Source organism: Bidens hawaiensis, unplaced genomic scaffold, assembly GCF_021521415.1.
Source record: "Bidens hawaiensis isolate Kalapana, Puna unplaced genomic scaffold, B.hawaiensis_p1.1 tig00008947_1, whole genome shotgun sequence".
NCBI classification, from domain to species: domain Eukaryota; kingdom Viridiplantae; phylum Streptophyta; class Magnoliopsida; order Asterales; family Asteraceae; genus Bidens; species Bidens hawaiensis.
In genome coordinates this window covers 365066-377008 of record NW_027491651.1, presented here as the reverse complement: position 1 = coordinate 377008, position 11943 = coordinate 365066, and the positions used below count along the sequence as shown (strand labels likewise).

At 40.5% G+C, this 11943-nt stretch overlaps 1 pseudogene; it reads right to left on the bottom strand.

The window, feature by feature from the left end:
• Positions 1-1324: 1324 nt before the first annotated feature.
• Positions 1325-11323, bottom strand: LOC143530533 (uncharacterized; annotated as a pseudogene).
• Positions 11324-11943: the final 620 nt, after the last annotated feature.

Sequence of the window (11943 nt, the reverse complement as noted above, 5' to 3'; positions counted from 1 at the left end):
TCGTGCCGAAACCTGTCTTGTACGAAAACCCGTTCCGATCCGAAACCTGTCACATTTCCTTAGGACACTAACCCACATCGACCCATTTCTTTGAACTTGTCGACCCATTTTGACTCGAAAATAAAAGGATGGAATTTCAAATGATTCATTTTGACCCATTTATTTAAAACTTTTTACTCAAACCAACTCATTTAACTTTTAAAACAACTCAAATTAACTCATTTGAAAGAGTTTGGGTCAAAATTACCAAGTGCTTACAGAGAAGCTCCAGTTTTGATGGACATTTTATGGATTTCTATTTTTTCTAAAGGGACAATATTATAAACTTATAATTTTCCTTAAACCACATATAATTTTACAAGGTTTCGGGCACTACATTTTTAGTTGTGGCCCCGTTTACAAACAATTAGTTCTAAAAAAAATAGTATATAACTTTTTGATTTATAATTTTCTGGAATATACTTTTCATACATTCTTTTAAAAAAATTAAAGAAAAATGCATTGTTTCATGCTCAACAATAGGTTGTAGGAAACAACAATCCTTATTTTTAGACCTTAGGAGCACGTTCGGTTCATGAAATTTGTAGGAATATGAAGAAATTAAGAATTAAATATCATGATATGGCATGCTCGTTCGTATGTAGAAAGAATTGGAAGTTGAAGTAATTTCAATGAAAACTCATATTCATTGGAATTTAAGAATTCTTCATTTTCAAAAGGAAAGTTCAAAAAAATGTTTGAACGTTCAATTGAAAGGGGTTGGAAGGAGTATCAAGTAGCAATGGGTTTCGGTTCTGAACAGTTTTAACGGACTGAGTTTCGGGCTGAGATGGGTTCAGGTCTTTATCACATAGTCAAGGCTGAAATGAAATTTAGTTACAACATTAATCAATCTATCTAACCTACTTCCACTCCTAAACTACTTCAATAGAAGATCAACCCAAATGTCAATTTTAAACCCTGGTCTTCACCCTCAAAGACAAAAGTTTTACCACCCGGCCAAGATTAATAAAACATTAAGTTAGAGCATTCTCATTCTATTCTTCATCCTTATCTCTATAATTACACTAAAAAACACTACTTTTCTCTCTCCTGTTCAATTAAATAATATTTTTTATACCTTTATCATTACAATTTTCTCTCTTCTCTACTCACAACCAATCCAACAAATATTAAAAAATAAATAGGGGCAAACAATATTCCTCAAATGTTTCCCCAAATTTACAAAAAATCACTACATTTTTCTCTCCACCCTATAATTTACACTCACAACCACTCAAAAACTCACCCTATAATTTACGTACTCTCCTCGTTAACCCCAAAACTTGCCACTTGTGAATGTTTGGCCCAAACTTAGTTACTTTTTACAGACAACCGACTTAACTTTACATATATAGTTTCACACTAAAATAGATATATTATAAAAAATAATATAAATTCGAATTACACACAACACAAACATCAAATTTTACCACCCTACAAAAATTAACCTCACGGAATAACCGGAGTAAAACTAAAAGTCTTACACTCCATCAAACTTTTCTGCACCCCGCTCCCACAAAAGTAAAAACTCTCTGGACACTCATATAAACAATTATCCCCTAACCAGATCGTCACACCTGACCCAGACTTCAACCGCAACAACGGACCCGGTATCAACCCGAACAAATAATTTCCACCCAACAACAACCTCTCAAACGGGCCCACACCTAACTCACCCTCCGTCACCGCCTTCATCGCATACTGTATCGGAATCAAGCCGGAAAACTTATTATTCTCCAAACTTAAAGCCGATAGCTTCGGCATCCAACCCATGAACCCGGGTAAAAGCCCATTAATATTATTGTTACTTAAATTAACTGCTATTAGCTCGTTGTTGTTAATATTATTATTCGTCGGAATTTGAACCCGTTGGAGCTGGTTGTGTGATAAGGTTAATTGTTGTAATTGTTGGGTTTCAACGGTGGTTCGAGACGAAAACGGATAAACTTTTTAAACCCGTTTTAGTTAATATATCGTTTCAATAGTTATTAATCCATATTAATAAACAAAGATATAAACGAGTTATAAAAACGCAGCGGAAAGTTAAAGATTTAAACGAACCGTAAACCGAAACCCGAACCCGGATCCGATTACAACAATATACGAGCTCGATTAAACATAAGTAAAATCAACCATAGATGGGTATGTCGATATACCTCGGTTATCGAAACCGGGAAGACACCGAAGGATAACGAGATGAGCTAGATGACACAATCCAAAAGATCCGGCAGCGGCGGTGGTCCGGCGGAGCGACGACGGCGGTCCGGCGAAGCAACAGCGGCTGCGGGATGGAGGTCTGGCGGTATAGTGGCTGCGGCGGTGGTCCTTGGTGGAGCAACGGTGAACAAACAGCAACTGAACTCGTCGTGTAACAACAGCTACCAAACTATACTCAAATGGCCGGAAATGGAGTTCGCCGGAAAAACGATTCGCCGGAATAGGTCGCCGGAAAAACGTGGTTCAAGCTTTCAACAATACCGGGATCTATATAGAACTACGGTGGTGATTGTGGTTACTGGAGGACAAGTGGCGGCGGGTGTGTGGTGTTAGCGGCGGCCGGAGAATGCTCGCCGGAAAACCGGTTGGCCGGAAATCGGCCGGATGAACAGTAGCGGCTAGGGTTTTGTGTTGTTTTAGGTTCTACCAAAAAAATAATATCTTATATTATATATAGTATTATTAGTAGGATTTAATCAAGTTAAACCAATTGGGCTTGAGCCCAATTAACAAACAAAGCCTAGTCCATAAACCTGTCCATCTAATTAATTGTGTCGGGCCTAATTAACATTTAAATAGGCCTTTATCTCGTCACCCCCCGGTGTAACTCAGTCCGGGTCACATTCGGGTCGGTCGCGTTGACTTGACCTGAAACGACCATAAAATCCAACAGTCTCCCACTTGGACGCATTTGGGTCAAGTATCACAACGCTGACAGCCAGAGGCGTTCTAGCTACACATAGTTATCCCCAACCGAATATGACATTTTAAATCCATAACCAAAGTATCTTGGAATACCTTATTGCAAGATAATGAATTTATAGTAATCGTTGTCATCTATCCTTTTTGTATAAGACATTAATTGAACAATGAGACATGGATCAAATCAATCTCATATGGCGTTCAATTATTGTAATTCTCGATATAGAGTCAAAGTGGTCCAATCAAACACACAGTTAGTTTGGGTGAGGCCTCACACTTTACCAGTTTGAATCAATGAGGGCGCCAATATGTCTAACTGTTACATTTTAATGTAAGAGTACAGAATCCCATCTTGACTACATACAACTCCCATTGAACTCCAGAACATTCCCAACTAATGCCTTTATGGCTGGCAGTTACGCAACAGCGGTTGACATGATCAAAGAATATCCCTCGGTAAACGAAAGTTCTAATATGTATCAAAGGTCTAAGGATACTAAATGAGCATACCATTATCAAAACATCTTATGATCAAGATCCATGAAGATGATTTGATGCGAGTTACATCCGACGTCATTCATAATGAGGTCTGTGAGTTTGGAAGTCAACTGCTTGAGTCCAAAGTCAGAATAGTTTTAATTCAGAATCGCTCCCACGAGTCTGACCGACTATGGATAATTTAGAATACAATATTCACGGATTAAACGTATTAAAATGAACACAGTTGTATTATTCAACGTTTGCATTTAACCATTAAATCAAAAGTGAACAGGAAAGTACAACTGATTAAACGTTCATACATCCAAATACTAAATCAAAATAAATCACTAGCAAGTCTAAGCCCGATAGCATCTCTATGCTGATCATGCTTGTCCTGAGTCATCGACTTAGTGAACGGGTCAGCTAGATTTTGATCTGTGACTACTTTGCTTATCACGATATCACCTTGTTCCAATATTTCCCGAATAAGATGGAACTTCCTTAGAATGTGCTTGGTTCTGTGATGAGACCTTGGCTCTTTGGCTTGAGCAATAGCACCTGTGTTATCACAGAATATCTCGATTGGTGAATACTCGGAACCACATAGAGATCGGAGATGAACTTCTTCATCCAAGCAGCTTCCTTAGCAGCATCTTATGCAGCTATATATTCAGATTCGGTGGTAGAATCTGCCACAACACTCTGCTTGGAGCTCTTCCAATAAATAGCTCCTCCATTGAGAGTGAAAACGAAACCCGACTGTGAGCGAGAATCATCTTGGTCAGTCTGGAAGCTAGCATCAGTGTAACACTTTACAGTGAGCTCCTTTTCTACTCCCCCAAACACCAAGAACATGTCTTTGGTCCTATTCAAGTACCTTAGAAATGTTCTTCACAGCAGTCCAATGGGCAATGCCAGGACTCTGTTGAAAACGACTAGTCATGCTCAAGGCATACGAGACGTCAGGTCTAGTGCACAACATAACATACATGATAGAGCCAACCGCAGAAGCATATGGAATTTCTTGCATACGTTTAGATTCAATGTCTGTTTCCGGATATTGCGATTTGCTCAACACGGTTCCTTTAGTCATTAGAACAGCTCCTTTCTTGGAGTTTTCCATTGAGAAGCGTGTCATCACTTTGTCTATGTAAGTACTTTGACTAAGCCCTAGAATCCGCTTAGATCTATCTCTATAGATCTTTATTCCCAGAATATATGCGGCTTCTCCAAGATCTTTCATTGCAAAACAAGATTCCAACCATTTCTTAACTTCCTTAAGCATGGGAATGTTGTTTCCAATGATCAGTATATCGTCCACATACAAGATGAGGAATGATATAGTGCTCCCACTAGCCTTTCTGTAAACACAAGGTTCATCTTCATTTTTGACAAAACCAAACTCTTGGATTTTTTCATCAAAGTGAAGATTCCAGCTTCAAGATGCCTGCTTAAGTCCATAAATGGACTTGTTCAATTTGCAAACCCTATTAGGATATTTCGGATCGACAAAACCTTCAGGCTGAACCATATAGACATCTTCAGAAAGATGTCCATTAAGGAAAACGGTTTTAACATCCATTTGCCATGTCGCATAGTCATAGTATGCAGCAATGGCAAGCAATATCCTAATTGACTTAGTCATAGCAACGGGCGAAAAGGTTTCACCATAGTCAACATCTTGAGTTTGAGTAAAACCTTTCGCGACTAGCCGTGCCTTATAGGTTTGCACATTTCCATGCATGTCGGTTTTTCTCTTGAAAATCCACTTGCTCTCTACTGCCCGACTATCGGGGGGTAGCTCAACCAAGTTCCAAACTTGGTTATCATGCATGGATTGCATCTCTACGTTCATGGCATCTTGCCATTTCTTGGATTCCGGATCCAAGATTGCAGATTTGTAGTTAGTAGGCTCGTCCCCAGACTCGGCTACTAATAAGACTTCAGGACCATCTAGATGACATAAGTATCTAGAATTTGGTACGGGAGTCCTACTACTTCTGCGAACGCTTGTGTTCACGTCTGATGTGTCAGCAACAATAACTTGTTGATCAGATGCTCCAACCTCCTCAGCAGTTAGTTGTGGTTCTTGAATTTCTTCAAGATCGACAATGTTACTTCTAGTTCCTTGACTAAGAAATTCTTCTTCAAGGAAGTAGCATTTCCTTCTGACAGAAATCGTATTTGTATCAGGATAAAATAAGTAATAACCGCTCTTGTAATAGTATCCGACGAAAATAACTTTTTCGCCGCGGGGATCAAGTTTGTCATCAGACTCACTTGTGATGTAAGCATCACATCCCCATACTCTAAGATAAGACAATTTAGGTTTCTTTCCCTTATGCCATGTCTCATATGGAGTTTTGTCTATCTACACATCATTGATCGAACCATGTTTAGCAAAGTTCGATTTCTCCTCTCGCTCACGCCATTAAGTTGGGGTGTGCCAGGTGGAGTGAGCTGTGAAACAATTCCATGCTCTTTTAGATGAGTGATGAACTATGTGCTGAGATACTCTCCACCTCGATCTGATCGAAGTATCTTAATGGTTTTATCAAGTTGTTTTTCCACTTCACTTTGAAACTCTTTGAACTTTTCAAAAGTTTCGTGCTTGTGTTTCATAAGATACACATAAGCGTATCGACTATAATCGTCGATAAAAGAAACGAAGTATCTTTCATGGTTTCTAGTCATGGTTCTGAAAGGTCCACATACATCAGTATGTATGAGTCCTAACAGATAACTTGCTCGTTCACTTTTATTAGTGAAGGAGTCGTTGGCGAGTTTACCAGCTAAGCAAGACTCACAATTGTTGAAAGAGTCCGGTCTTGTGGATTCAAGAATCCCTTCGGATTGGAGTCTTTTAACTCTTGCCTTGCTTATGTGGCCAGGTCGGCAATGCCATAGAAAAGTATCATTGACGCTAGTCTTGATACGTTTTGAAAGATGATATACGTTATTGTCAGGTTGAACATCAATCTCATAAATACAATTTCGAGGTTTAGCCTCAAAATAAAAGATATCATTTAAGTAAGCAGAAATAGCCATGCCATTAAGAACATACTTAAATCCTTGTTCAAATAACAACGAAACTGAAATGATGTTTCTGGTCAAGCCAGGAGCATACAAACAATTATTTAAAGGAAAAACTAGGCCAGATGGACAAGTAAAATGAAATACTCCAGTTGCCAGAACCGGTACTCTCTTCCCATCTCCAACAATGAGTTCCATGCTGCCTTTATTCAGTTGCCTTCACTTCTCAGGCTCCTGCAAGACATTAACGATGTGGTAACCACATCCGGTATCAAATACCCATGTGTTGCTAGAGACAGTGAAAAGTTCAATAACGTATATGGAAATACCTCCAGAAGAGCCTTCACCATTGGCTCTCTTTTTCTTGATCTCAGCAAGGTACTCGGGGCAGTTTCTCATCCAGTGCCCCATTTGGTTGCATTTGTAGCACTTGCGCTCCTCAAAGGGCGGCGGCTTTTTCTTTGCAACTACCTTGTTAGTGTTGGTGGCAACATTGGCAGCAACAGGAACTTTCTTCTTGCGTTTTCCCTTAAACCCCCGATTCTTTGGTTTTGGCTTTTTGACACCAGCAGATCGAATCATCAGAACTTGATTGGTCCTAGAATGAATGTTCATCTCAGCCGTCTTGAGCATGTTATGAAGCTCCGGCACTGTCTTCACCCAACCATTCATGTTGAAATTCATTACGAACTGGTCGTATGAGTTGGGGAAAGAGTTGAGAATGAAATCCGATGCCATCTCATCGGGCATGGGATAATCAAGTTTCTTGAGCTGATCGACGTGCCCCTTCATCTTAAGAACATGAGCACTGATGGGAGACCCCTCTGCCATCTTGCAACTGATGAGTTGTTTCATGGTGTCGAAACGTTCTTGACGGGCTTGTTTCTGGAACATGCCTTGAGTTGCTCAAGCATCTCGTAGGCACCAAAGTCTTCCAAGCCTTTAGCAAGATCAGAAGTCATGATGGCTAGCATAATACAGGAGACCTCAACCGAGTCATCCTTATGCTTGTCAAGAAATTTTCGTGCAGCGGCTGTGTTGTTTTCAGGCTCGGTTGGAACTGGTCCATCGAGAACATACAGGCGCTTTGCCATGGTCAGAACAAGTCTCAAGTTGCGGTGTCATTCGATGAAGTTGGTACCGTTCAGTTTATCCTTCTCAAGGATAGTCTTAAGGGCGTAGGGTGAGTATTCGTTTGACGACATCTAATTAATTAAGCAAAAGTAAATTTAATTAGTATTTTCGACGTTGTAGTCCTATTATTAATGACCCAATAACATTAATTAATTAGGAGTATGAGAATCCGGCTTCCAGTTATTTAAGGCAGCTGTAGCACACAACATTAATAAGTGTTTAGGCAGACTGACAACGATTGCCAATTGTGAATAGAGCACAACTCTCGGTTATGAGGCCTATAGAGACAACGATTGTCTGTATAGATACGTTTAGCCTCATCTTTGCCAACTTTAAGTCTCCAGACAGCTTTAGCACGTAACAAGAGAGTAAAGTAATAGTTGTCCTAGTACCGTGACGTGTGAAAGGGCCGGATGTGTCAACGAAACGCTTTCACCTTGATGGGATAGGCTAGAAAACAAGTGCGGTGTTGTAGCTCCAAACACTCGAAATTTCGCAGTATGCCTCAAGTGTGACTTGTAGTAGGATTGGCATAAACTATTGGTTTTAAATTGGGATAAATTTTAAAATTACCAAATAGAGTAAAAGTCAAATTTTACTGTATTTATTATCGGGACGAATAGATGAACCATTTCATCTCTCAGGACACTTAATTTTAGATAACCTATTAAAAACTAAGTTTGTCGCGATATAACGAACCAATTTTCAGTTAACAGAAAATAACTTATTAGTTTTGGAAATCAAAACGTTTTTAATTTGCAAAACATAATTGATTAATAAAATTTTTATTTTCAAATTTATTTGGTATTAGGTTGGTGATATTATAATCTTATTATAAACAAACCAAACAACCACAAATAGCAAATAACAAAAATATGTAAATCCTTATGGCCAAAAGTTGATCGGTCTCGCTAGAGCCAGTAAGGGAGACCGATCGGGTCAAGGGGTTCACAACACACACAACCACAAGGATGGACTTCTCCGTGCATCCCGTCGTCTTGTCCGAACTCCCACTAACTCCAAAAGGTCCTCAAGCTCGTCATCGGTTATCTTCGCGTATTCTTAATTACAAATTTATAAACTAACATAATATGTCCTATTACAAATTTCAACCATCTTTATGGCCAAAGAAAACCGAAAATTAAATAATAACCTTTTTACAACTTTTGAACCAACCATATGGCCAAATCAAGCTCAATCAACAAACACAACCAAACAAACACATAGGTCAGGGCCGGATTTACATATTCAAATTAAACGAATTTCGGGTCGTTTGACTTGGTCAAATAAAAAAAACAAAACTTTGACCAACTCAAAATCACCCGAAATTAAATCTAGATCTATAAACTTTAAACGATTTAAAGTTTAAGATGTAGATCCGGTTTTAACGAACCGGGATCAACTCGTACGTTGTAACCGCGGCTCTGATATCACTGTTGGGTTTCAACGGTGGTTCGAGACGAAAACGGATAAACTTTTTAAACCCGTTTTAGTTAATATATCGTTTCAATAGTTATTAATCCATATTAATAAGCAAAGATATGAACGAGTTATAAAAACGCAGCGGAAAGTTAAAGATTTAAACGAACTGTAAACCGAAACCCGAACCCAGATCCGATTACAACAATATACGAGCCCGGTTAAACATAAGTAAAATCAACCATAGATGGGTATGTCGATATACCTCGGTTATCGAAACCGGAAAGACACCGAAGGATAACGAGATGAGCTAGATGACACAATCCAACAGATCCGGCAACGGCGGTGGTCCGGCGGAGGCGAAGCAACAGCGGCTGCGGGATGGAGGTACGGCGGTATAGTGGCTGCGGCGGTGGTCCTTGGTGGAGCAACGGTGAACAAACAGCAACCGAACTCGTCGTGTAATAGCAGCTACCAAACTATACTCAAATGGCCGGAAATGGAGTTCGCCGGAAAAACGATTCGCCGGAATAGGTCGTCGGAAAAACATGGTTCAAGCTTTCAACAATACCGGGATATATATAGAACTACGGTGGTGCTTGTGGTTACTGGAGGACAAGTGGCGACGGTGTGTGGTGTTAGCGGCGGCCGGAGAATGCTCGCCGGAAAACCGGTTGGCCGGAAATCGGCGCCGGATGAACAGTAGCGGCTAGGATTTTTGCGTTGTTTTAGGTTCTACCAAAAAAATAATATCTTATATTATATATAGTATTATTAGTAGGATTTAATCAAGTTAAACAAATTGGGCTTGAGCCCAATTAACAAAACAAAGCCTAGTCCATAAACATGTACATCTGATTAATTGTGTCGGGCCTAATTAACATTTAAATAGACCTTTATCTCGTCACCCCCGGTGTAACTCAGTCCGGGTCACATTCGGGTCGGTCGCGTTGACTTGACCCGAAACGACCATAAAATCCAACAGTAATGACGGGTGTGTGAAAAGCTCCGGCTGGATTGAACCGGTGAGACTGTTGTAGCTTAAGTCTAGTACTTGAAGATAAACGAAATCTTTTACTAAACTCCCCGGAATATTCCCTTGTAATGAGTTGTTTCTCATCGTCAGTTCGATTAAGTTGGCCGGAAATGAAATTATGTTGCCGGAGATTAAATTATTGCTGACGTCAAGAAAGTTTAGAGTACTGAGTTGACTCAACTCGGGTAACTCGCCACTGAGTTGGTTTTGTTGAAGCTCGAGTCTTTTAAGTTTTTTAATTTGTTAAGGGTATGTGGAATGGGCCCACTGAGATTATTATTGTCAAGTAAAAGCTCTTGGAGTGAGTTAGGTAAGGACCCGATGGACCGGATTGACCCGGTGAGCAAGTTGGTTGACACACTGAGTCGACTCAAACGAGTTAGTCTTGAGAACGAGTTGGGAATCGGGCCGGTGAAGTAGTTGTTTGTTAAGTCTAGTGTTTGGAGGTATAGGAGGTTCCATGAACAGGAATTGAGTGAACCGGTGTAACCGGCTTGGTCGAGTGTGATTTCGGTTATTCTGGCAATGTTGGATATTGTTTTGTCGCATCGGATGCCACTAGTGAATTTATCGGTGAAGAGGGAGTCGCATGGGTCGGATGTGAAGTCCCATGAGGATAGGCAGGAGCCCGGGCTGATTGATTCCGAAACGACACTGTTTCAGAATTGTTTGAGGGATTGTATGTCTTGTTAGGAACAAAGCGGCGCGCGGAAGCGAAACAGCACACACATGCACAACGATAAACACACATAAACGAAAATATAAACGACACAAGAATTTAACGTGGTTCGGTCCCCGCGAGGGGACCTACGTCCACGGGCTGCAACTAGGTTTTCTTATTAGCTCAGAACCAAGATTACAATTACATGATGGGATATATATAATAAACAAGATTAGTGTTAAACATAATTAGGAGCCAAAACCGGGCCTTCTAATAAAACCGGCCCAAAGGCCTTCATAACCCAACAATCTCCCACTTGAAGGCCTTGCGATAAATTCCAGCCTGCCATCCAAGTAAATATAACAATCTCATTCATCCAGTAACTCTAGTAATCTTCAGTAATAGAAATCAACCAAGCCTCCAGTTCCAAGAACAAGCTAAAACTTCAACAAAAGAAGTTCTCCAAGCCTCCAGTTCTCTAGGAACAAACTAAGATTTCTACCAATCCACACTAGTTGCAGCGCCCCTTCCCATCAGTTACCTGAAAGGCCCATTGAAGCTCCCGAGAGCTCCAATCCGGTCATCACAGACCCAGCCATGACAAAACCCGCCAATGGCTCATCCTCAATCTTAACCGGCCCTCACTTACTCACACTACCGGCTCCAAAGACTTCCAGAGGATAATCACTCTCCAAAAATCAGCAGACTATACCAGGAGAGATTTTCACATTCGGATTTCCCAGTCTTCCGAACTCAACGTCCCTTTGGAAACAAACCTAGAACACACCGCGTGCTCCCACTGTTACCAAAACCCCGAACATGTTCAGACCTCCGAATACGCTCAAGCTAACATCACTGTGGCTCCAGGCTTCATGTCTGCAAACTGAAACCCCTTAGCTCTACCCGATTCAGCGAGCCAAGACCTTATAACTCGGAAGTTGGTTCACTTCTTCCGACGATACAGAGACCGTATCTTCCAAAAGTCTTTAACTAAAAGATTCAACAAATGCTTCATTGAAGTGAGTAACAAGAAATAAAGCAAACTAGAATCTTGAACCCAAGAGTCTTCACCGCCTTCACTGAGTCTCAATGCATCAACCCCAGATACATTCTCAAAAGCAGAATTCCAAACCTTTCGACATCGACTCTTAAAATGTCTCACCTCTACGCAACCTACCAAGTCGACTATGCCCAGCTCCCACTGTTCCTGTTATCCCAA